The sequence below is a fragment of the Canis lupus genome, chromosome 35 (assembly GCF_048164855.1).
Source record: "Canis lupus baileyi chromosome 35, mCanLup2.hap1, whole genome shotgun sequence".
NCBI classification, from domain to species: domain Eukaryota; kingdom Metazoa; phylum Chordata; class Mammalia; order Carnivora; family Canidae; genus Canis; species Canis lupus.
Genome location: NC_132872.1, coordinates 19,850,993 through 19,876,628, shown reverse-complemented (window position 1 = coordinate 19,876,628; position 25,636 = coordinate 19,850,993). Strand labels below are relative to the sequence as shown.

General features: G+C 35.9%; 1 protein-coding gene across 3 annotated transcripts in view; it reads right to left on the bottom strand.

Annotated features, from left to right (window-relative positions):
- The window catches only part of CBLB (Cbl proto-oncogene B), a 409,409-nt gene that overhangs the window by 255,469 nt on the left and 128,304 nt on the right, over positions 1-25,636 (bottom strand). For 2 of the 3 annotated variants that reach the window (XM_072812047.1, XM_072812046.1), the window contains one exon: positions 19,546-19,649. The exons of the other annotated variant lie outside the window; for it this stretch is intronic. The gene's annotated coding sequence lies outside the window, so the exon portion shown is untranslated. The remainder of the gene's footprint in view (positions 1-19,545; positions 19,650-25,636) is intronic. 3 annotated transcript variants of the gene reach the window in all.

Genomic DNA, 25,636 nt, shown 5'->3' with positions numbered 1-25,636 from the left:
TGCCCAATGAGCTGTATGACCTGGATTTTTCCTTCAATGTCTCAATTTTTCCTTGCCCAGTTATTTTTATGACCTATTTAATAAGTCATAAAATTATATACCAAATTAAAAAAGACTATAACTTGTAAGACTATATTATGAAGATAATGCCATCAGTAAGAAATCTTAAGTAGACTATTACTTTTTTAATTTCACAGATATCTATAAGTTCTGCCTGGGGGAGCTGGTTTGGACTGGATACAAAGACATTAGCCATACAACAATTTATCTCTTTGGCAAACCCATTTTCTTAGTTCTTCAAGATGACTCTTGCTTCAGAAATGAACACATGTCTACAGCCAGTATACAAATCCAATAGTCATTGCAATAATATTGCAAAATACCATCTGACCTGCCCAAATACATATTTTTAGACAGCTCTATAAATGGCTCCTTCCCACGGGATACATATTTCTATTCCTTTTTTGTGAATGAATGTGTTCCCCACTCCCGCACCCTTCATTTACAGGAAGAGGAAGAAACATTGGAATTACTAAATGGAGCATGACTTTTTTTTCCAGAAAACAGACTCAACCATGAGAATTAGAACGTCACTTGGCAACCAGATCCCTTTTCTATCCTTAGAGACGATGACACTTCAGGAAAGAGCTTACCTCCACACACTTCCCAAAGCCTTATAAGGTCAGGAGTGTTTGCTGAAAACATTTATTTTCCTCTGCCCAGTTTAAAGGCCTCACGATTTTTTTCAGAGAAGGTTAAACTCTGAGAAATCATTCAGTGAGGAAACTTTGGATGTAAATTTGTCATATTAAAACTACTAAAATCAAGTTATTGGAAATGGCTCTAATCTAAAATATCTATTATGAGAATACAGCTCTTGGATTTGTGTTTTTTTAAACTCATCATCTTTTAAATCCTTTTAATATTGTTTTATCTTAATTATATTAAGATTAATCAAAGGCATGGTTATTTTTTAGCTTAACTAGCAAAAATGGAGAAGAAAAGTACAATTTTTAAAACAATCAATATTCAGAGTAAATTTATAAAGTAAAATGTTCAATTCATCTTCTAGGTAAATGGTTATTTACTTAGATTCTTTTAGAAATCTACCAGGAAGCTCTCTGTTCATTAATCTGACTTGATGGTATCATTAGGATCCCTCCTAGTAATAGTGCCTGCCTTGTTCTTTTTTCACCATGAAAACCAAATCCTCACTAATAACTCTTGATAGAAGAACACCACTGTGGAGCAGAAAAGGGAAATATGCATCCCAGCGATATTGGAATTTACTCAGAAAGACAAATATAGAAAGCAAATTAGTGGTTGATAAATATTGAGGGGTCTTTAATGACTGAAGTCTCATGTACTTAAATGTTATAAAACAGAGGCAAACTGCCAGGAAGCCAATTGCTGGAAAGATTTGTTGAGCTCTTAAGATATGATGTCACGAAAGCCTTTGGAAACATTAAAACATAAAAGTCACCACCCCACTTCCTTCTGAGAGATTCTAAATGCCACTGAAAGTTCAAGGTACTAAAATGCCCCGATCTCTTAAAGATCTCTACTCCTGGAATAAGGATCCAGGATGTTTTAAATGTTACCTGGTTAGTTGATGAAGATAATCTTTAAATCTTAGAATGCTCTTGATCTTAGACTTATTCCTTGAACTCTGTCAAGTTACAGAAAGTGTTATTATAAAACTGCATAGAAACTGATTGGGTCTTGACAAATAGGTGACAGGTTAGCTTAATGATGGAAGCTTTGATAACATTTAATTCACTCTCATTACCTTTTCTTTTGTTATTTTCATATATTTGACATACATTACTGAGTTTATGGGTGTTTTTACATTTTAAAGCAGAAATTAAACAGGAATCTCAGTTTTTGCAAGAGATAATTTTTATTTCTTTCAACAAAACATTATTTTAATAGATTAAAATAACATGGATCTGTTGTTATTGAATGGTGCTGTTTTGCTGGTGCTTCTAGAGATAGTCTTACAACATGTGGAACGGGAATTGAAAGTTTGGATGACCTTATTTCAGCTGCTGAATTTTAGTAATGGAGTTTTGTTGATTTGGCATCTCTTAACTTAGCATCAATCAAAACATATCATTTGTCTTTAAATTCAGGTCATTCCCTACCAACCATTATTTGCTTCATAAAGAGCCTTTCTTGGCTAATGAGGCCTTTGACTTATAGGATAAGAGATACATTTTGTCATCGAAATGAACTCCAGTTTCTACCTATTATCTTAGTAGTATGGTATTCCCCTACTGTACATCTTTTTTTATTTTTATTTTTGCACATCTAATATATATAATCTTGGAGTGATTATTTAGAAATTGCTTTTAGTGTTTCTGATTCTTTGCTTCTCCTTATTCTCTCTGTAATAGTTCATATGCTATCAAACCATAGGGCAGAGAAACTTAAGGAAATTAAAAATAAAAATCATGGGCAGCCTGGGTGGCTCAGCGGTTTAACGCCACCTTCAGCCTAGGGCCTGATCCTGGAGACCCGGGATTAAGTCCCACGTCGGGCTCCCTGCATGGAGCCTGCTTCTCCCCCTGCCTGTGTCTCTGCCTCTCTCTCTCTGTGTCCCTCATGAATAAATAAATAAAATCTTAAAAAAAAATAAAAATCGTATCTTTTTTCTTGGATAAGAAGTTGGGTGCAGAAAGAATCCATAATAGGCTAATAAACTTAGATTATCTGTGGATTTTTATATGGATTATTTCATGTAAAAAATTTTGTCACGATTGTAATTTTTCCATCATAAAAATTTTTGTAATTTTTAAAATTTTATTACATCATTTTGTATTTCCAAATGTTGTGACAGGTGCTTTCCTGAAAGAAAGGCATAAAGGCTCAACATTAATTTATTAAAATTAGCCTTTATGATCATTAGTAGGAGAAAGTGAAATAATGACAGCTCTCTCAAAAATACATAGTGATAGCTGGATTTAGAGTAAGATATTCATGGAGGAGTTTTTAGGTTAAATTTGGTATATCAATACTGTTCTTGGCAGAATATATTTATCAAGCATTTAAAAATATTTTTAAGGGTCTATTTTGCATCACGCTAGGTAATAGAAAACTATGATCCTTACTCTCAAATAGGACATGGTCCAATGAATACAGTGATTGAGTACTTGTGAGGAGACTCCAACCTGAATTGAGAGTGATGGAGAATAGAGGAGGGGAATCTTCCTACACAGGGTTTAATTCATGAGCAGGAATTGTTGGATGAAAGTGGTAGGCTTTTGAGGCAAGAAATAGAGTCAGCACAGATAACCATGGTCAGAGAGGCTTAAAACAGATGGTATCTAGAGTATTCTACTGATGTTGCTAAAGCATAAAATAGGAGATCAAAAGTGGCGATGGATGACTAGAGGCATGGATAGAAGCCAGATTATGAAAGACTTTCTATGTCATGTTTGAAATCTTGGTCCTTTTTCTTACAAGCAATGGAGACATGGAGAAGGGTTATAGGCAGGTGTAGATATATAGAGAATGAATTTGAGGGGGTTAGTTTGGAACTGACTGGGAGGCTGCTAAGGAAATCTATTTTCAAGATAATGCAGTAGTAGTAGGAAAGAAAAGAACTAGATATATTTGAGCAATACTTTGGTAATATCAGTGGGATAGTGATTGAATGTGAAAAGATAACAGTAAAGGAATCGTTAAGAATAAATATTTATGGTGTGGGTGATTAAATAGATGGTGAAGCCTGTCACCTGTATTAAAAAATCCTAGGGGCACTTGAGTGGCTCAATCAGTTGGGTAGCTGACTCCTGTTTTCCTCTTGAGTTATGGTGTCTCAGTCATGGGATGAGTCCCTTGTCCAACTCCATGCCCAAGCGAGAAGTCTGCTTTAGATGCTCAGATTCTCATCCCTCCCCTCTCGTTTTTCCCCACCCCCTCACTCTTTCTACCTAAAATAAATAAATACATGAAATCTTTTAAAAAATTCGAGAGAGAAAAAGGATGAACTGATGTTGAGACACTGAAATTTTAGAGAGGGCATTTGTGCATTCAAATGGTAGCAAACATTGGTGTATACACAGTCAATGCTCAAGGAATTATTTAACCAGAAATATCAATTCAGAAATAATTTTCATATAGCTGGTGGTTAAAATAGTAAGTGTGGGCTGAGCTCTCCCTGTGAAAGAGTATGAAATAAGACTAGTGACCCAAAAAACACAGTTTTTGCAAAGTTTTAAGCAGTCAGAGAAGGAAATGTCCAATAAGGAAACAGAGTAGAACTGACCAAAGATATTAGAAAGTTTAAATTGGAGAACAAAGTGCCAATAAAGTCTACTAGATAGAAAGTTCATGTGTTTTTATCTGTTTCTAGAAAGATATATAGAACAATTATCAATTTTGTTTGTAATAGTAAAATCCAGACCAGTAGAAATAATACTTACCTATCGATACAGTGATAAAGAAGTCACTAGTATCTTAGTAAGATCTTGTCCAGGGTTATGATGGGAAAGAATCCTTATCACTATGAATTAGGAATGATTGCACAGATGACAAAATGGAGACAAATATAAATTAATCTTCTACAAGGCTTGGACAAGAAAAGACTTAGAAAGATTAAATGGTTCTTAGGCAGAAATATTGCACTAATGAAAAGTATGTTTGCTTATAGTGGGGAAGACTTGAGCATATTTAGAGGCTCAGAGATAAGAGCAAGTTGAGAAAGGGAGGTTGAAAGTACAGAGTTAAGAGGTTAGATAATCCTTAACTAACAGAGCAAGTTTTCAGAGAAATAAGTAGGCACAGGCTTTTTGGTTTAAAATAATGTGTGGGAAATATCAGAAAGGGAGACATAACATAAAGACTCCTAACTCTGGGAAACGAACTAGGGGTGGTGGAAGGGGAGGAGGGCGGGGGGTGGGGGTGAATGGGTGACGGGCACTGAGGGGGGCACTTGACAGGATGAGCACTGGGTGTTATTCTGTATGTTGGTAAATTGAACACCAATAAAAAATAAATTTATTAAAAAAATAAAAATAAAATAGGTGGGAAGCCATTGAATTCTTGGGTATTGAGGAAAGGAAATGAGCTTGAATTTGTATACGGACAGATTTGTAGATTTGGAGCCTGGAAATAGAGACAGATCGTATCAGAAGGCTTCAGTGGTATTAGTGGAACTGGAGACGAGGCTTTCTGCTGAGAAAGTGGTAGGAGTTGATCAAGGGCTTTAGGAAGAGAGATTGGGATCTGGAATAAACATTGATGGAAATGGAAGAAGGAATTGACCAAGGAGAAATACGCACATGAACTACTGGTGCAGAGGAGCAGCTGAGATTTAGAACTCGTGTGCTAGAGATGATCACAGTTTGGCTTGGTCATTTTCTGCACAGGTGCTCTGTGCCTAGGGTACAGAAGCACAAAGTACAACTTAGCATTAATGTAAGTTTTTGTTTTTGAGCCAAGGTGGCAGAGCAAGAAGAATGTAAAGAAATTAAGGGTGATCTGAGAGTCACTTAGATAATCAGATATAGAGTTGGATACAAGTAAAGAAATCAGAAATTTTAGGAAAGGCCTAATATCTTGAAAGAAAACAGAGGGAAATAATAAAGCAGGAGAACCAAAATTGATAAGGATAGATGGAAAGAGAGAAGCAATGGCCTAGGAAGATAGGAGGTTGTGGTCAGGGATTAGATCTAAAGGAAAATTATTGAACAGACTATGACTAAGGTGTAATTTGGTCAAGACTGTATTATAATCTAGCACTGGTGATGATCTTCATGTCTCTAGGATGTTTTGTTCACATTAGTTACTTCTCACTTAATTTCTGTTCTACTAAAGCGAGAAGAGGAGAAGAAGGAAGAGGAGGAAGAGAAGGAGGAGGAGGAGGAATTATCTTAAAACTAAGAAGACTGAGGTAGTGTGTGCTGTTAAGAGGCTTACCAAAGATAATGGGGAGTTAGTGATGAAGGGAAAATATATCAGCATGTTTGTTGGGAAATTAGGTTAAAAGCGTTACTCAAACACTTGGATAAAGTCTTAACAATTTTTTCTTCAAGAGAAACAGGTTTTTTTTCACATAACATTGTGGTAGAACTTCATACTTAACAAGGAAGATTTGAAAGAGTAGCACAGATAAAACATGTCCATGTTCCACCTGGTGAGATATTCAGAAGAAATCCCAGCAATAGTCCTTGTAGGAAGGAGGGGAGAGACAGAGAGAGAGAGAGAGAGAGAGAGAGTGAGAGAAAGGGAAAGAAAGAAAGAACAAAACAGAAGGAAGAAAGGTGATTTACATGACATCTATCAAAATATAACAAAACAGTTGAGGTACACCGGAAGGTTTCTTTTATATCCCAGACTGAAACACCCTAGAATCCTCTGCTTCTATCATAATATCTTAAAAATCCTCCACTACCTTTCTTCTCTCTCTGTCTCCAAACTCAAAAACATCTTTCCCCAAAACTCACACTACACTTACTAATACCTTCCTCTTTCTTCTTGGGCATTCTCTTCTCTACACACACCTCTCTGGCATCCCTGTCATTAAATTTCACTTTACTGGATTGCAGAGAAGTGAGGGGGAAAGTAGGAGAGCTGAAAAATGTACTAATAAATTAACATGTACTTTTCCTGTAAGCTAAACTGTTGCCAAGATATTACTGGGAACAGCACTGTGATAGCCAAATGTTATTCTATGTCTGCAGATTTATCTAGGGAAAAAAGTAGCAAATGAAGAGAAATCTTATTAAAGAGTCTGTCAAGCTGTCTGTCTTTTGCTTTTATGTCTGTGGTATTTTATAATAGTGAAAGCTTAGGCTCTGGGGTCAGGCTTCTTGGGTTTAAAACCTAGCTCTTCCCCTTATGAGGAAAACCCTCATAACACCCAGGGCTCATCCTGTCAAGTGCCCCCTTCAGTGCCCGTCACCCAGTCACCCCAACCCCCCACCCACTCCCCTTCCACTACCCCTTGTTCGTTTCCTAGACTTAGGAGTCTCTCATGTTTTGTCCCCCTCTCTGATATTTCTCACTCATTTTCTCTCCTTTCCCCTATAATCCCTTTCACTAATTTTTATATTCCTCGAATGAATGAAACCATATAATGATTGTCCTTCTCCGATTGACTTACTTCACTCAGCATAATACCCTCCAGTTCCATCCACGTTGAAGCAAATGGTGGGTATTTGTCATTTCTAATGGCTGAGGAATATTCCATTGTATACATAGACCACAGTTTCTTTATCCATCATCTTTCGATGGACACCGAGGCTCCTTCCACAGTTTGGCTATTGTGGACATTCCTGCTATAAACATTGGGGTGTAGGTGTCCCAGCGTTTCACTGCATCTGAATCTTTGGGGTAAATCCCCAACAGTGCAATTGCTGGGTCATAGGGCAGGTCTATTTTAAACTCTTTGAGGAACCTCCACAGAGTTTTCCAGAGTGGCTGCACCAGTTCACATTCCCACCAACAGTGCAAGAGGGTTCCCCTTTCTCCACATCCTCTCCAACATTTGTTGTTTAGGAGATAATGTTGCTAATATACGGTGAGTCCTCATTTGTTTTGACTACTAATAGATTGAGAGGAAGAAAAAGGAAGTCAGAGGAGAATTTAAATGTGTGCCAGTTAACTTTAGAAATAGTCTGTGACATAGAAAGCTATTAGAATTTTCCCCTACATTGAAGCACTCAAAGCTAGGAGATCAGCAAGCCTTCAAACATTTGTGATGACAACTTCTCTGGAAATATGATGGTTGTTGGCAGTCTCAGGTAAGATTTAATTACACAATTGAATTCAGGATGAAATGAATTTTAAAGGTGATTTCAATTAGTAGATGGCTCTTAATAGTTGCATATGATACGAAAGTTCGACACTCATATGAAAATATAAAAAGATTATTGAGAAAGATACTAACAGGAACTTTAACCATCTGTTATATTATAAATCTTGTTTTATAGAGATTGTTTGATTCAGTGAATGTGACATATTTGATTTGATAGAATTTCTATTAAAAAAAAGGCAGTAGAAAATGTACAGTCATATAGTACAGGTCAGGTCTAGCCCATGCTTTATATTTCAGAGTAGGTATTCTTACTGCTATAGCTATTTTATATTTTTAAGTACTACACAAAATTCTTAAAATTTGAATCTCTGACCTAAAGCTATAAACACCATTAATTTCGATTTATATGTCCAAATCTTCTTACAGCTCTAAAACAAGTAACAAACAAGAATCTCTACTTCTCTGAATCTACTGATACTCCAGGCCATTTATTACTTACCATATATTGTCTTGTACTATTAATTAATCTTCTTTGGCTTATTACTTGACTCCTCAACTGATGCATAAGTCTCTTGAAAGCAGTATTATTTGGCCTGTTGGTGTGACCTCACATGCTACCTTATGCCTCAGGCAGGTTTGAATCATAAAGAAAACAAACAAAAACTTTTACCTACAAGTTTTATTTGTTCGCTTATATACTCTCTGATGGTTGGGACTTCATCTCCATGGGCTCACCATTTAGGCCTGGCATAGTGCATACAAAAAATAAATATATGAGGGATGTAGGAATAAAGAACTATTGAAAGGCCATAATATAAATGGAATAGCCTTGGGCAAAATCATCAAGTGGATGCAATTGGTCTTTCAGGTTTCCAGCCTTCATTTTCATGTTCTCTCCCATTTCAGAGACATCTCACCAAGAATGTGACTCAATTGTTCAGTAATTGTTCCTGGCCACTAGGTTAACACATACTAGAAAAGGAGAGGGAAAAATCCAGAGACGGGACTCCAGAGATTAAGCCCCTTTGGTTGAACCAGGCACTGCAGGTACTTGCACAAGAGAAAACCTGTGCATTTTCTCTTTTTGGGTCTGTTCATTGAGTGGAGGTTGCTTTGGATTTTGGTTTCCAGAAGGAATGGAAGGAAGGTTTTATTTTGTTTTGTTTTTGTTAAACAGAATGTCACAGAGTTCTAGGCCCTCCAGGATCTGCTAGTTCTGCTGTTTGAACTTTGGAAGGATGTATGGTTGGTATTGGAGACAACATATCCCTTTGAAGGACATATAGGTCTTGTCTTAAAAAAAAAAAGATTTTATTTATTTATTCATGAGAGATACACACACACACACACAGAGGCAGAGACACAGGCAGAGAGAGAAGCAGTCTCCCTGAGGAGACTGATGAGGGACTGGATCCCAAGACCCCAGATTTAATACCCTGAGCCAAAGGCAGACACTTAACCACTGAGCCACCCAGGCATCCTGGTCTTTTTTTTTTTTTTAACATAATTCATATTTTCTTGACACCTGTGAAGAGGAGCATGTTTCATATGTTTATCAGCCACTTGGATTTGCTCTTCTGTGAATTGTCTTTACGTATTATAGCTATTTAGTCTTTTATATGTCATCTACATTGCAATTTTTTCTAAAGTGGTGTTTGTCTATCATCCAATATTAACGTATTTTTGCAGAAAAATATTTTCTTGGTTTGGGAAGATCTTTTCAGTCTTGAAGTTATGAATAGAATCTCCTAAGTTTTCTTTTAAGATTTTTAAATTGGATTTAAACTTACTGGACATTTAAGTAGTTTCTAGTTTGTTTGGTTTTATAAAGAGTAGTGTGTATTAAAAAGTCATTGTGCATATATATGATGATCACTCCCCACTCCCAGCCATTAAGATGGCTAATTAGTAAACCAAAACAAAACAAAACAACACAACCCTCGAGGTTGGAAGTTGGCAGCAGAGTAAGAGGACCCTAGTCTTACCTTGTACCATAAATACAACTGGATAACTATCAAGTCATTCTAAATCCCCTAGAAATTGACCTGAGAACTAGAAGAATGAACTTCACAACTAAAGGTAGAGAAGAGGCCATGTCAAAGAATGTAGAAAGTGTGGAAATGTGATTTGGGAGAGAAATGGATCATGGCCACTATGGTGGGGAGGGAACCATGGTCTTGGAGAAGGGCAAGAGACAGACGAGCACACAGAGGAACATACTCAGAAAACAAATCCCTATAGCAACTGGCTTAGGAAGTGAGAGGGGCCAGATTTTGTGACTTCTGGCAACCAGTGGGGCTCAAAGCCTAGAGTTTCAGAGGTCAGCTGGCTTGGCTGCCATAGAGCCCAGAGGATATTGCACTATTCTCAGAGAGGAGGTAGGCAAACAACCCACAGATATACAGAGTGGAAACAGCAATCTGAAGAGCACCTGGAACACACAGTGAGGAGGTTATTTGCTTGTCTTGGAATATATCCTAGAGAGGCATCATTCACAGAGAGTTCCCTCTGGGAACAGAGGAACTGGCAGGCACCATTTACCTTAAGCACAGGAACACCTGCTGGAACCAGCACAGCTTGGACATTTGCTACCTAACTTGCTTACACAAACCCTTGCCCCCTGTGCTCTGGTGGAGCTGCTATTCCTAGTCCTGTTTGACTTAATCCCAGGGCAGTGGACCCCCTCCTTTAGAACAGCCCAATCTCCTGCCCACACCATGTCTCCTGACCTGGGAATTTTACAGAACCTCCGTTCCATCAGTAGTGGTGACAGGTCTCATTTCACAAAGAGGCCAGAGCACACCTAGTTAAAATTCACCACATTCAGGCCAGGGACCAAACACCGCCCACAGCAGGCAAAAGGAGGCTCTGCAGATGACTGACCTGAAGGATAAAGTGATCAGAATAAAACAGCAGAGCACAAACAGCACACATTGGAGACACTCCCAGAAGTGCCCTGGGGAACAGAAGACACTACACAGTAGGGCTCTGTAGGACCTCTTCTTCATAAACTTGTTACCATCAAGAACAAGAGATATGCCACAGACTTACCTAATACATAGAAACAGGTATAGAGGCTTACAGAAATGAGAAGACAGAGAAAATTTACCCCCCCCCCCCCAAAAGAAAACAGGACAAGGTCATGAACAGAGATCTAAGTGAAACAGTTTTAAGTAACATGCCTGATAGAGAATTTAAAGTAATTATCATAAAGAGACTCACTGGACTTAGAAGAGTTGAAGACATGAGTGAGACCCTTAGTACAGAAATAAGGAATAACATAGCAGTGATAAAGGGCTCAATGAACAATATGAGAAACACACTTGATGGAAGGAACAGTAAGCTGGAAGAAGCAGAAAATAAATTAGTGACCTGGAAGACAGAGTAATAGAAAGTAGTCAAGTTGAGTAGAGGAGAGAAAAAAGAATTATGTGAAACAATAATGGGGACTCAGTGACTCCATCAAATGTAAGAGCATTAGTATTATAAGGAGTCCCAGAAGAAGAAGAGAGAGAAAGGGGGGCAGAAAATTTATTTGAAGAAATAATAGCTGAAAACGTCCCTACTCTCTCTGGGGAAGGAAACCAACATCCAGATCCAGAAGGTACAGAGAACTCCATCAAAATCAACAAAAGTAGATCCACACCAAGACATACTGTAATTAAATTGGCAAAATATGGTTATGAAAAAAATTTTAAAGCAACAGAACTAAAGAAGACAGTAACAGAAGGGGAAACTTACAAGGCTAGCAGGGGATTTTTTCAGCAAAAACTTTCCAAGCCAGAAGAGAGCATGATATATCCAAAGTGCTGAATATGAAAAATCTGCAGCCAAGAATACTCTATCCAGAAAGGCTACCATTGAGAATAGAAGCAGAGGTAAAGAGTTTCCCAGACAAACAAAAACTAAAGGAGTTCATGACCAATAAACCAACCCTGCAGGAAATATTAAAGGGGACTCTATGTGTGGGAAAGAAATACCAGAAGTGACAATATAAAGGTAGGATACACAAAAGGAGTAAAAATGAATATTTCTGTAAGAAAATCAGTCATCAGTCAAGGAACTCACAAAATCATAGGATATGAACTATAGCAACATATACCTAAAATAGAGGGAGGAGAGGAATAAAGAATGGGTTCACACTTAAATGACCATCAACTTAATATACACTGCTATATGCAGATGAGGTTACATATAAACTTAATAGTGACCATATATCAAAAACCACTCATAAGTATGCAAAGAATAAAAACAAAAAAATCCAGATATATGACTAAAGAAAATCAGCAAACCATGAAAGAGAAAAAGACAAGATAGAATCAGAGAAAATCTTCAGAAACAACCACAAGACAAATAATAAAATGCCAATAAACATACATCTGTCAATAATTACTTTGAATGTAAATGGACTAAACCCTCCAATCAAAACACATATGGTGACAGATTGGATAAAAAAACAAGAACAACAACAACAACAAAAAAACAAGAACAATTTATATGCTGCCTATGAGAGACTTATTTTAGACCTGAAAACACCTGCAGATTGAAAGTGAGAGGATAGAGAAATATCTATTATGCAAATGGAGGTGAAAAGAAAGCCAGAGTAGCAATATTTATTAAATATTTACTTTAAAACAAGAATGCAACGAGACAAGGACTCTATAAAATAATAAAGGGGACAATCCAACAAGAAGATATAATAATTATAAATATTTCTGCATCCAACATAGGAGCACCCAGAAACATAAAATAGTTAATAATAAACATAAAGGAACTAATTTATAATAATATAAGAGTAGGCAACTTTAACATCTCACTTACATCAATGTGTAGATAATCTAAACAGAAAATCAACAATGACTTTGAATGGCACACTGGAACAGATGGACTTAACAGATATATTCAGAACATTCCATCCTAAAACAACAGAGTATACATTATTTTCAAGTGCACATAGAACATTCTCCAGAATAGATCACATATTAGGCAACAAACCTCAACATAATGTAGCCCATATATGAAAAATTCACAGCTAACATCATTCTTAATGGGGAAAAATTGATGGGTTCCTGGGTAGCTTAGTTGGTTACACATCTGCCTTCAGCTCAAGTCATGATCCCTAGGTTCTGGATTTGAGTCCCACATTCACTCCCTGCTCAGCAGGGAATCTGCTTCTCCATCTACCCTTCCTCTCTGCTAGTGTTCTCTCTCTCTCTCACTCTCTCATGCTCTCTTTCAAATAAATTATAAAATGATGAAAACCTGAGATCTTTTCTACTAAGGTCATGAAAAAGATGAAAGTGTCCACTGTCACCAATTTTATTCAAAATAGTACTGGGAGTCCTAGCCACAGAAAACAGACAACAAAAATAATTAAACGGCATCCAAAATGGTAAGAATGAAGAAAAAACTTTCACTATTTTCAGATGACAAGATAACATATACAGAAAACCCAAAAGACTCCACCAAAACACTGCCTGTACTCGTAAATGAATTCAATGAAGTTGCAGGATACAAAATCAAGATGCAGAAATCTATGGCATTTCTATACAGCAAATAATGAAGCAGCAGAAAGAGAAATTAAGAGAACATCCCATTTATAATTGCACCAAGGATAATAAGATACCTAGGAATAATCCTAACCAGAGAAGTGAGTCTTTTATTATAAAAAGTATAAAATGCTGATAAAAAATTGAAGAAGACAGAAAGAAGTGGAAAGAGTCAATGCTCATGGATTGGAAGAACAAATATTGTTAAAATGTCTATACTACCCAAAGCAATCTGCACTTTTAATGAGAGACAACGTAGAGTTGGTTGGGTTTCCTTACACTAATTCCTATACATGTGACTCAACCCTGCCTTAGTTTCTTCATCCATAAAATTTTGAGAAATACAGGGCCTACCTCTCTGGTTGTTGTGTGAAATTAATTACTACTTAGAACACTCCCATAAAATAAATGTCAGCTACTGTTATTAGTGACATCTAAAAATCTAATGCTCATTTGAAAGGATACAGCACACTTCTGACAAGTATTCCAAAGATATTTATTACATCTTTACTCTACATCGCCTCCTAAAAGTACTAAATACAGTCTATCATCTAGATCTTTTATTTTTATTTTATTTTTTTAAAGATTAAAAAAAATATTTATTCACTAGACAGAGAGAGGCAGAGACATAAGCAGAGGGAAAAGCATGTTCCCTGAGGGGAGTCCAATGTGGGACTCACTTCCAGGACCTTGGATCACACCCTGAGCCAAAGGTAGATGCTCAACCACTGAGCCACACAGATGCCCCTATCTAGATCTTTTAATAACATATGAATTAAATCTTACTAGAATAATAAGTAGACTTATTATACTAGAAGGACTAGAATAAACTTTTAACAGTTCAACTCAAACCTTAAAATTTTATAGTTAGTTTTCCTATATACTTAATGTAATTATATTTGCAATCCAGGATTTCATCTTTTCCATTCACCATTTAATAGAAGTTAATTTTCAGAAGCACCTCCAGAGAGAATGGCCATTTAGAAATCTAACTTTAAAAAAATGTTTTCATTTATTTATTTATTTTTAAAAAGCAAAATATAATTCATGGACATTTACTGGTTTAAACAGTATAAGCCTTGGGCAATAATCACAATTCTTAACTTAAAATGTTAATTTAGGCTTTAAAGGAAAAAATAAAGTGACTATTGTTCATGATTATTAATCTGATTAAAACTTTTGAAAAATTGGTTTCATCATGAGCCAGACAACAAATTAATTTATAGAAATATATTGGCTCCATTATTATATAAAAAACAAAAACATATGTATAGTTTTCTGTTTTTCCTAAACCACAATCTTTTAGAGGACTCAAATTTACAGAGGAACCCTGATGAGTAGCATGTGTTGAATTTAGAAAGCAGGGCTTGGAAGATTATACTACATACACAAACTCTTTCATATGAAGCAGGATCTGCATGTACTTATCTTCAATATTATTTTCACAAATACACACAGAAGCATGCTTATCTTAATCTTTAGTCCCTAGGGTATTGTGAAGTCTTTTTACTTCATGAGAGTCAACAGGGGTATAGTTGGGCGCCATGTCTCATATATTTTCTTTGTCTTTTGCACCTCATCTCTTATTTATCCACTGCACAAAACCCGGTAGAGAAGCAGCAGCAGATGACATAGCAGCAGCAGCAATGGCAACTAAGTGCTTAGAAGTCATCGCCTCTAAACTCTTCCACTAGTCAGTTTTCTTCAAAATTCTCCAATTCTCTGGCCACACTCAGGAGTAGCTCTTGGGGGACAATATGTAAATAAGGACTTTAAAACCAACGGCTCAATAATGAAATTCAAATACTAACAAGTTTTGATGTGTTTGTTGTTGGGGTCTTTACCATGTGTTTTACTTTAATTATATGTATTCATTTACTTTTAGATCTTATATACAGAAAATTAGATGATAATATTCCTAGTCTATAGTATTATTATCATATGTCCATGTAGGACTCCTCTTGATTTTTATTAATTCACTTTCCCTCTCATTTCTTATAGTCAGCTCTGTCTCCCATACCCAAGGCAAGACTCTAATGTGTTTATGTCATTTAATATACATGGAATCTTATAGAAAATTTTGTGTTTTTCTATGCAAATGTGTTTCTAATTTGTATCAATGATTCTATGCCATAAATCTCATTCCTTTTCTTTTTTTCCTCAATCCTATATTTTATAAATCTGTGTTGCTATGTGCCTAAACTATTTTTTATAAATATTGACTCTGTTCCTAACATTTACAAATTAGAAGATTTTATATATAAGCGCAGACTATTGGCTTCTGTTTGAGTCTCTATTTCTGAATGGCAAACAAAGGAGCTATAATGACTGCAGCTTTTAGGAACACATGCTTTCTATTTTTCAACTGGGCCCCCATCACTCAGTACCTGTCTCCTGTAAGCATTTCAATTTGCAGTCCCTAGAAACGATGAAACTTGAGCATGACTCATGGGATATTGTGACCTATTAAGCTCTTATACTTTCCTTCCCTTCTCTCCTCTCTTGTGCCTATCATAAGTCTCCAGTTTAGCATCTAACTACCAGTATATCTTCTCAGTTATAACAACTTTTTTTCTGCAAGGCAAGGAGTGTTTCAATGATTTCTCTCTATTTTCACATTTGTGTATAATTCAGTCCTTTTTTTCCATGAGTCTCTTCTACTATGTTCTTTAAAAACATTTTTTAAAAGATTTATTTAATTATTTTAGAGTGGAGAGAGAGGACATGAGAGGGAGAGGGAGAGAGAATCTCAAGCAGATTTGAGGGGCTCAACCTCATGACCCTGAGATCATGACCTGAGCCACAACCAAGAGTTGGATGCTTAACTGACTGTGCCACCCAGGTGCCCCTCTTCTACTATGTTCTACGTGAACACATGTTTCTTCACCTTTATTTTAACTCTAATGTGTATACTTTGTCCTTATTTATGAGATGTGACTCTGTAGGTATCATTTGCATCGGCCTCCCTGTTTTATCACTGCTTCTAAAACCAGAATCCTCTACACCCTCACACGTATCTCCTCTCTGATGTACTCTACCTTTTCTCTTCATTCATTCCACAGTCAGTTATCCAACAAATGCTTATTGAATGACTAAGTGCTAGAAACATTGCTCCAGTTTCTGGGAATACAGAAATGAACCCCCAAACAAAAATGTCTATTTCCATCCTCATGATTCAGAGTTGGAAATAAATATTGGCCCAAATACCATCACTCTCCCACACTCTTAAAAGATAATAACAACTGGTTCAAAAATGTTTGAATGCATTTTTTGACTTTTGTAATTTTCATCTACTGCTTAAAAATGGGTAGAGAACTTGAATAGACATTTTTCCAAAGAAGATATATAGATGGCCAACAGGCACAAGAAGATACTCAATATCACCAACCATACGAGAAATGTAAATAAAAAACACAATAAGATATCACCACATACGTGTCAGATTGTCTATTATTAAAAAGACAAAAAAAATAAGTATAGCAAGGATGTGGAGAAAAAAGAACTCTTGTACACTACTGGTAGAGATGTAAATTGGTGCAGGCATTATGGAATATAGCATAGACGTTCCTCAAAACATTAAAAATTGAACTACCATGCTATCTGGTAGTATTTATCCGAAGAAAATACAAATACCAATTTGAAAAGATACATACATCCTTATGTTTATTGCAACATTATTTACAATAACCAAGATATAGAAGCAACCAAAGTGTCCATCAATAAATAAACAGATAAAGACGAGGTAGCACATATATACACAATGAAATATTATTGTGCCATAAAACAGAATGAAATCTTGACATTTGCAACAACATGGATGGACCTATAGGGTATTATGCTAAGTGAAATAAGTCAGGCAGAGAAAGACAAATACTGTATGATTTCACTTAAATGTGGAATCTAAAAAATGAAACAAGCGAACAAACAATACAAAAACAGAAACAGACTCTTAGATATAGGAAACATGCTGTTGGTTACCAAGGGGGAATTAGTTAAGGGGGTAGGCTAAATAGTAAAGAATATTAAGAAGTACAAACTTCCAGGTCTAAAATAAATAAGTCATGGGGATGTAATGTACAACATAGGAAATAGGGTCAATAATATTGTAATAACTACGTATAGTGACAGATGGTAACCAGACTTATTGTGGGGACCATTTCATAATGTATAAACATATTGAATCAATATGATGTACACTTGAAACTAATAGGATATTATATGTCAATTATACTTCAATAAAAAAAAAGATAGGTTGAAAAGCCCACTTACATCTTAACATTTATTAGAATCCTTAATTAGCTTGGAGAATGGCTGGTTTAGACTAGGTTTCAGGTTATTTCACTCCAGTTTACCACTAACCCAGCAAAAAACAGGGAAAATAACAAACTCAGACTAAGGACAAATGTGAAAACTTCTAATGTCTCCTATTTCTTCATGGGGCAAAGCCCGAAGTCTGCTGGCCATTGTAGCTAATATGGTTTGAGAAATCCACCAGGTTAGAGGACCCAAGGAGTTGGTTCTGCCATATTTTAAAACATCAGGCTGGGAGACAAGGTTCCTTTTTGTGCCCCAGCTTTCTACCTTTCTGTTCTGTTTCCAATGTGTTGCTAGACTCACAGCAGATCTAGCCATGCTGAACACAGTAAACAAGATATTTCTCATCATCAGAACCTTCCATTTTCTCTAGGTGACAGGAAATTTGACTTGGAAGTGTTTGAACTAAAAAGAGAAGGTTACTGATAAGGAGGTTGTAAAAGAGTGCATGAAATAGTATGGCTCTTTCCTGAAGTGGATTAAAAAGAACACATACAAGAAGGTTATCTGACCAGTTGCTTTATGCATGTGGCAATCTCTGGCCTTGGTCATGGATGATTGGAAGCAGAGTGTTTCCCTTTAAAGCCTTTAGTCACAAAATAATCTCTTCTCTTTATCTGACTCCATATCTGGTTTGTAAAAGTCCAAGGCAACTTTCAAGGTAGGAATGTGTATATCCCTATAGAAAAATGTTGTATACCTATGGAAAATTTTTATATACCCATATTAGGTTGGATCTTGATTTATTTGTTACTGTTACAGCTTTAATTGGCATATTTTGTACATGTAATATATTTCTAATATTTTGAAGCTAATTTCTTTCTTTATATTGTGAGCATTGTCTAAAGCAAGAAAATAAGAAATCAATTCACAATGCCACACATGTCTACCAAATGTGTTTGTTCTCAGTCTGTAATTAAATTATAAACTTATTTATTTTATTTATAAAAATAAAGTTTTGTTCATGCTAGCTTCAAAGAGACAGGGTACATAAATGAAGTCACCTTTTGCTCAGCAGACATCAAATATTTATTGACTACCTTCTATTGTCAGGCACTATACAAGTTGCTGTACATATTTATTTAAATTAACTCAAGTTAAGTTGAAGATGAGATTATTATTCCTATTTTATATATGAGAAAAATAGATCTCACAAAGAAACAATAACCTGAAAGAGATTATGTAGACCATACATGGCACAACTATAATTAAATAATGATATTAAATAAAGCCCACCCCCCAACATAGACACTCCCTTTGAAGACGAAGCCAACTGTTCAGAACTTGGCAATGAATCTAATTCCAGATCTCATACTTTCCCCACTTTAATAATGATAGTGTTACAAGAAAGAGACAATCTGCTTTGATTCTTTTCCCCAGGCCTGACACGGCAGGGTAGCCTTGGCTGATTAGATTTGAGAGGCACGAGGAAGAAAGCTTACTCAGACCCAGAGAAGCTCCAGTCCAACAATTTAAGAGATATTCCTTCGGGTCTTTCTTGAGGACTTAGAAGTCTTTCAAGTACCTTTGTAACATCAATATTCCTAGACTATTATGCTTTGAGTCAATTATCAATAAAATCTTAGAGAATTTGTTGATCCAAACCATTTCTAGGGGTGACAGATACCAGAAAGTACAGTCCCTAAGGATCAAGACAAAGGATGCCCTATAGGTTTTCCTATGGGAAGGCAAGCAATAGGTAATGCTGAGAGAGCCACAGAAATGCGACAAATAATAAATTGTACTTATTCACAGTTTTCTCAAGTTTTATCTGCTCAGAGCATAGACAGACATCAGTTCTTTAGGAAAATACTAGGTTTTAATTTGATATTGTCAATTTGCCGTAGACATCATTTAAGAAAATAAATACAGGACCCTACAATGTCTTGCTTTAAACAAATTGTTTTAAATAAAGCATACCTGCTTTAGATGTGTCAGTTGTGTTCTCTTCCAGTAATGTATGTTATCTCAAGGTCAAATGAACCCCAGCAGAGAGATGACAAATACATAACATTATAAATGACCTCAGGAGAACAGAAAAGAGAATATTAATCAATTTTAAGCACTCTGAGACAGCAGGAGACTATTTTGGCTAGATTGCATGACACTTCTAATGGCATGACTACTTGACAGCTCTTTCATTCCAGGAAAAAAAAAAAGTTGGACAAAGAGTCAGGGAGGTCATAAGTCAAATCAAAGTCTCAAAGGAGAAAATCAAACCCTAAAAGCACCCTTTAAAAAGATATCCAATATATAGACATATTACAGTGTCTCTTGTTTGATTTTTAAGTTTTATGCAACCAGCTATTGAGTATCAGTAATTTCAATTGAATGAGGAGACGATTGGGTAAAAAGAAAGACAAAACTCAAAACACTGCTCAAAGCATCTAGTTAGTCAGAGACAGCAAAACAAAAATAATATAGTTCTTACTTTTATTGGTTCATCACTAGTAATAAGTACAATGATTAGTATTCTCTGCTGATAGTAAATCCAAGCTGCTATTTATAATATCCATTCATTTGTTTCCTCAACAAACATAAAAAAAAAATTAGCTCTAGTATAAACTAAGGACTGTCAAAGTCACAAGGGTAATAAAAATATCAGAAGATGAAAGAGCTGAGATTGAAAGTCAGACAAGAAATGGAAAGTTTAGTCCCTTGAGCAGGACACAATGCAGAGATCAAGAGGAGAGAAGTAACCGAGTGTCAGGCATGTAAGGGTGAATCCTAAAGAACAAACAGGCAGAATGGTGGGTTTTGGAGCTTCCTCTGCGAAAACACAGCATCTGTCTGGCTGCACTTTTGACGTTGTGCTTGCTGTGGTTACTGGGCTTCCATATTTGTAGAAGTTGTACAATATCCTGTAGCACGCCAGTATAAATTAAAGTTTCTGTGATTTTAGCCACCACATATCTATTCTGTATGTTAACTCTAGAATTATCAAATGCTGATCAGAAATGCCAATCATTTTAACAATGCAAATTGGTTCATATTCACATCCCTCCTGGCAAAGGCTTCAAAAGCTTCCCATTTTCCTTGGAATAAAATTCAAACTCTTTAGCATAACCTTTTAGGCCTTATGTGATCCGGTCCCTGACTGCTTTTCCAAGTTCATTCCTATCGTTCACCCCTGACTTTCCTTCTCCATGGGCATCAGGCCCCCTTTAATGTGTCCAACATGTCCAGACTTCTCTGCGGTTTCCTCTACCAGGAATTCCTACTCCCATGCCAAATCCATCTCCATGTGACCAACATCTATTCATCTTTGCAATTTGAGTTCAAATGTTCCTTTCTCGAGGAAGCCTCCTCTTCTGACCATCAAGTCTACAATAAATTACTAATTAGTTCCTCACTATTTCTTTTCACTGAACACTGTTCTATTTCATCATTGCACTTATGATAAGTTGAAATTGTATGGTAATATATATTGAAATTACATTACATAATTTTTAGAGTGTTTTAAGCTCCATGAAGACAGGGATCGCATTGTTTTCATTTACAATTAGACTCATGACTTACAAGAAGTACCCGACAAATATTTGTTAAAACAGTGAATAAAGGACAATGAATTATTAATTATTATATAATACATGCAAGATTTTGGAGTCAAGGTGTGATTTTAAACATAGGGTCTCAAGGGAGAAATACCATTGGTGGGTCTCAATGGAGAAATACCATTGGTGGTAAACACCTGAGCTAGATGACCTCCAGTTGTCCTGGGCACATTTGGCATCCTAGGAGTCCAGGAAAACTGTGTCTGGTCCTGGCTGTGTGAACCTGCCTCTTACGTCTTTGGGCTTCAGTTTCCCAAGGTGTTAAATGAGTGGTTGAACTGGGTGGCTTTGGTGATTTCTGTATTAAAAATTAAAGAAAATCATATCTTCATGTAGGAATTGCAGAAAATAATTAAGATTTCAGTACTTAGCAGTCTCTAGCTGGATCAAGTTGCTGGCATGAGTCTGAAAGTTAAAGACCCAGGTTCATTTACTCACTTTTCACCCATTCCTTTCACCAAAAGTGCATATCTGATTTCCCAAAGCAGAGACTAGAAACATGTGTGGGCAAGTACTCAAAAAAAGCAAGCATTTAACTTTCTAAGCACCCTTATCACTCCAACATCTAGGTTTGGCACGGAATCACAGAACTCAACACAACAGCTGCCTTCACTATCATATGTGCATACTGAATAAGAGATTTCTGCTTTACAAGAAGCTATTTCAGAAAGTCCAACATACAGCTGCTCTATCTTCATATGTCACTCCTTGAAGGAAGTCATTTTACTGACTGTTCTGGACTTTTTTCTTTTTTTGGTCTGTACTCACATACTATAGGTGAATAAAATCCCAAATATATGCTTCCATACTTTCCAAATGTGTTTGTTACTGTTAGTGTTAAGTCATTTGACTCATTCTGCTAAAAGGACGGCTCTCCTATTTCTCGAAGTATCAGTGTTGTAGAGTACCTGCCAAATTGTTTGGCATGGTTATACAACTACTGTTGATAAAGTTCAATTCATAGCCAGGAAATAACAGCCTTCAACTAAGGTTCACAAATGTGAATCTGAAAGTAAACCTATTACTGAGCTCACCTATAATTTAAAGTAAAGAAACTTTCTAAGTTGGAACATGACTTGCACTGAGAACCACAAGATGTCACAGACTTATTTTCTAGTCTGGGAGAAGGGAATTTTGTTTCTAGTTTTTCCTCTCTTAAAAAAAAAAACAGCATGTCTTGCGCTCAGAAATATTCATTGTATTTGTGAATTGTTGAGGAAAGCCCTATTTTGGTAGATAAATACTTTACAAATATAGAGCTGAAAAAGCACTATGGATATGCTAATAGATGTCTAATAATTTTTTTAGATGTCTAATAATTATATGTGGAGTGAGATAGTTTCACAAATTTCACAAACTACTATGTTAGTTACGAGTTGAATTTTAATAAAATAGCGCCGGAGGTACAATTGGACTTCAGTAAGATTCATGACCTTAGCTTACTGCTTCTCCTTTTGTCTGGAATACCCTTTGCTCTTTCTCTTCCTCATATGAATATCAAACATCAACACGAACATCACCTGCTCTGTAAAGCCTCTCTTGATTTTACTTCCCCTAAGCACACTGACTACTTTCACTACTCCTTTTTCTGTTTCCTCTGCACCCAGAACATATGTCTGTTGTACATTTTAGCTGCTTTGTTTCATTGATTCTTTTTTTGGCATTAAGTTTCATGAAAGAAGCTAGCATCTTATTCAATTGTGTTTACCTTTGACTTATCTTACTACTGCATGCTAGGGCTAAAGAAGATGAATAAAGCATAGGCCTGCTTGCTCGGAGTGCTTAGGGTGATCAGACCTCTAATAAATGTGGTTACTTGACACCTGGTATTAATAGGTTTCCAAAGATTAAAATTTATTTTCAGTGGAAACTGGCCTTGGGCTCTGGGAAAAAATTAAAAAGTACAATGGGTTTTGTTTCCTTTCTGCTTCTCATTCTATACTTTTCTTCTACTCCTCTGATTCTCAGTCTTCACGTTGCCTTCAGGGATTCAAGATCCTTGGAGGAGGTATCTACACTCTATTTTCCCTTCTCAGAAAAGTCTCATGTCCCTCCATCTTCTTTCTCATTTTCTTCTCACTTCAATCTCTCCCCAGTAAAGACCCCATTTTGCAAATGTTTATGCTGGGTATTATTCTGAATATCTGAACAAAGTATAGATATTACCAGTGAGGTATAAATTATGGATGACTTTTGGTGTATCAGTAAGAAGATATTCTAATCAAAAGATGAGTGGACTTATGGGAGATATTATTGTTCCCTTGGATCCTACACTACCAAACAAAAACCTATCCATGTAACTCTCCTTATTATGGCTCCATGATAGGGTAATGATGAATGAGATTCTCATCCCTGTTACATCCAATTTTTTGAAGGGTAAGAAAATACTATCTGGGATTTGGCTAGACAAGGTAACCAGAGATGACTAATTTAAAGCTTAGTGTTAAAAAAAAAAAAATAAATAAAGCTTAGTGTTGTCCTTATTTGGCACTAATGTCTACGTTCTTTCTTATATATATATATATCTTAATGACCCCTATTTATTTTTGAACAAGCATATTTAATATATAATTTATAAGTTTTATTAGAGTAGTTTGTATGGGTTGCAAAGAATCTTCTGTATTATACTGAGAATTTTAAGGACTAATTTACCTCCCAATACTACTTGTTTATTTTGGCCAATTCATGAATTATACTTTCTACCAGGAAGGCAGCAAAGAAAAAAAAGAATGATTTATTTAGGTGTTATAAAAAGACAGGTAAAAAGATAGAAAACCCATTTATCATCCATACTTGAAGTTAGGGTGAGGTTCCAATGTAGGGATGTATCTTCAGGAACTGGTTATCCTCCACACTGCAAAGGTCAGTGACAGGCATTGGATCAATTATCCTTGTGGGATTGTCATAATTTCTGCTGCTGGATCCCCAAATTATTGATTACTTGTTCCATGAAATCATGAAGTCTTAGTTGACTATAGTACTGTTTAATCAAACTAGTTATGGCTCATAGCCCTACAATAGTAACCCTCCTCTTCAGTGAGGGCTTTTATATGTAACTTGTGCTTTAGCTACCCTCAAAAACTTGTCCGTCAAAAGGAGATTGTTTCCCCCCTTAATCCATTGCCCACATTTTGTTGCTCCTTGCCCTCCTAAGATCCATTTTAAGAGATGATAGTTACCCAAAATCATTATCAGAATCTACTATTGTTCTTAATTCAGGAAGATAGGCAAATATCAAAACAGTTTATAGTGAATTGATTTGGGTTCCTTCCACTTAATATTATGTCATACACGTTTTCCTATCTTATTTAATATTCCTATAAAATGACTCCCTTAGCTGCCTAATATTCCATAGAATGAAATAGTATGACTTATTTTACCAATCCCAATCTTTAGAAAGAAATTGAATATCCAGCAGTTCACTCTTAATGTTCAGTAAAAATTTAAGTACTTAAAATGCACTATGATTTGACTTTTGTTCCATATTTTGTTGATGGCTTAAGTGATGTTTACTCACAAGGCACTAATTGAAACAGTAATTGAAAATGACCTTGGTTAAAAGCTGAGGATACCCTTATCCAATTATGAATTTGCCACCAACTCGGCAACTGAAAAGATACTTTGAAGCCAAGAGAAAATTACCTTGATTTACTTAATTATTTCAATTCATTTTACCAGTGTTCTTAATGTCCTCTTATGTTCTTTCAAAGTTTTTCTTAGCAAATTGAAGTACTGATAAATCTCTGAGCAGAACTATCATTTCAATCATCTATGTAGATGTGAGAGATCAGTAGGGTGTCCACCACATTAGTAAAAAACATAGGAAATATTAATAAAAAGGAAAATTAATAAAAACAAAAAATGATAGCCACGTATAAGAAAAGAGAGAAACATTTTGTCTCTGCATATCCATTCATCTGCATCATGTATTGCCTTGACAGTTATTTAGAAAGGACTCCTCTCCCCTTGAAAAAGACCATATGGTTTAACATACAAACTTCCAGAAGGTCAGAAAACATAGCATTTCTGTGGAAAACTGCTTTGCACAGGGCTACTTGTTTTGGAGCCAGGAAGCTTGTTTTTAAGGACCCAAGGGGACTATGGGCCTTTTCTGCTGGATTAAGCTCCTGGTATCACTTTCACTATGTTTTTGGCTTTAGCAGAATCTGGAACAGACTGCAGGCTAGAGTGTGTTGGCATGTGTATACAGCTCTACCATCTGTTTCGCTTCTTCAATTCATCAATTTCCTCTACTTATGATCTTGCCCATCACTTAGTCCAGTTATGAAAAACATGTACTCTGAGTATTTTGTCTTTAATTACTTTTATAGATCTTTTCAAAGGAAATTGTGCAGTATTATGTAATGATAAAGTAAAATGTAATTGCAAAAAAACCCCCAGTAAATCATTAAAATTAAATATTTAACCTTCAACTAATTAACAAGTCAGTAGAAGTT